Here is a 1,864-nt window from a genome sequence, read left to right as displayed (position 1 = left end):
CACACACACACACACACACACACACACACACACACACAGAGGAAGAGGAGGAGTGACCATGACAACGGGCTCATAATGGCCGGCAGTGTGCAGAGGAATCACTCGGCCTAATTTGTTAAGTACCACATCAGTTTATCTAATTTATTCGGTCTTTTTTGTGCAGAAAACAAGCAGCATCAGATAAATCCTGAGAGCGTGGCAGCGACAGCAGAGCAGACATCTTTACACATCAACCCGCGCTTTTAATGGTTTCCATGGATTTTTACGCTCAGCTTCAGCTCATTTTTAATAAAAACACTTTTCCTCTGAAAGCCTTTATCAGATAACTCAGATAAAAGTGGTAGAAATACATAATACAACCCCGTATGTATAGAGTACTGGGCTGTATGAAGTATTTTATTTTGAAGCAGGTATCTACTTGGTACTTCCTTTTGTATACTTTTACCCACTTTTATCAAAGTTACCAGATAAACAGGTACTTACYTGGTTCTTACTGAGTATTCAGCTGGTACACACGTTTATGTACCTGGTACTTAGCTAATACATAGCACGTATGTATCAAACAATTAGCGAGCACTTATTGGTACTACCAAGTACAGAACTGGTATTTATTAGGTAAACCAGGTAAGTACCTAAGTACCAGAAGGTTCATACCTGGGACATTGCAGGTATGTAACAAGTATCTAGTGAGTACTTTTCGTGGTAAATACAGAACTGGTACATACCTGGTATTTATTTGGTAAACCAGGTATGTATCCAGTATGTATCAGATGGCTTGTACATAGTACTTAGCTTGTATAATGCAGGTGTGYACTGGCCAATAGGTGTTTATGTACTGGGACTTACCTGGTACATACAACAGAACTGGTATTTATTAGGTAAACCAGGGAAGTACCTGGTATGTGTCAGATGGTTTGTACCCGATACTTAGTTAGTACTTTGTAGGTGTGTACAGAGAAATTTGTGGGTACATACTGGGTACCTACCATAATAGGTACAGAACTGCTACGTACCTGATATTTATCAAGTAAACCAGGTAAGTACTCTGTATTGTCCCACCTGGTTCTTAGCTTGCACATAGCAGGTGTGTACCAAGTACTTAGCAGGTACAGAACTGGTATGTACCCGGTATGAACCAGAAGGTACATACTACAGGGTTTCCCCTACATGTAACTGATCGTGGCGCACCACCACGGCAAAAACCATAGCCGCCACACTTTCAGAATTAAGTTTTTTTTTCTTTTCTTTTTTTATAATAGGACTAGATTAGACTAAAACAATATCATATATATTTATATCCTATATTTGCATTCTTATACTAACCATAATCAGACTTTGAAACCCTATTTAAACATCAATGAAAAGTTAAGACGTACTTTATTTTGAAAAACCAACACAGCGGGTTCTTGTGCGCAGCGAGACTGTGTAGTCCTCACAAAGATAGCAAGGCACGTAGGTGTGTGTGATGTGACGTGTGATGAAAACTGTCTGATGCGACAGATTTGCAAGCTACCTTTTTTTTTCTTTCATGGAAGACACGACARGTGAAGCTACAGCATATTTACCTTATCAATAGTTACTCAGATACAGCAAGAATCACCAACACAAAACCGCGTGTGACGGGGAGTCAGCGGCTCTGTGCCTGTTAGCGCTGATCAGCAGCGCAGCTACGAGCTAATGTAGCTAATGTAACGTCCCTCAACTTTTAAAAAAGTAACCAGAGTTGTTTGTGAACTCAAAACACCATAAATCCAGGCAGAATGAGCTGCTGTTAACCTACAAACTCTGTGTGTGTGTGTGTGTGTGTGTGTGTGTGTGTGTGTGTGTGTGTGTGTGTGTGTGTGTGTGTGTGTGTGTGTGTGTG

The sequence above is a fragment of the Austrofundulus limnaeus genome, unplaced genomic scaffold (genome assembly GCF_001266775.1).
Source record: "Austrofundulus limnaeus strain Quisiro unplaced genomic scaffold, Austrofundulus_limnaeus-1.0 Scaffold235, whole genome shotgun sequence".
In the NCBI taxonomy this organism is placed as follows: Eukaryota; Metazoa; Chordata; class Actinopteri; order Cyprinodontiformes; family Rivulidae; genus Austrofundulus; species Austrofundulus limnaeus.
The sequence above is the reverse complement of the archived record's forward strand: the minus strand, read 5'-3'. Positions refer to the sequence as shown.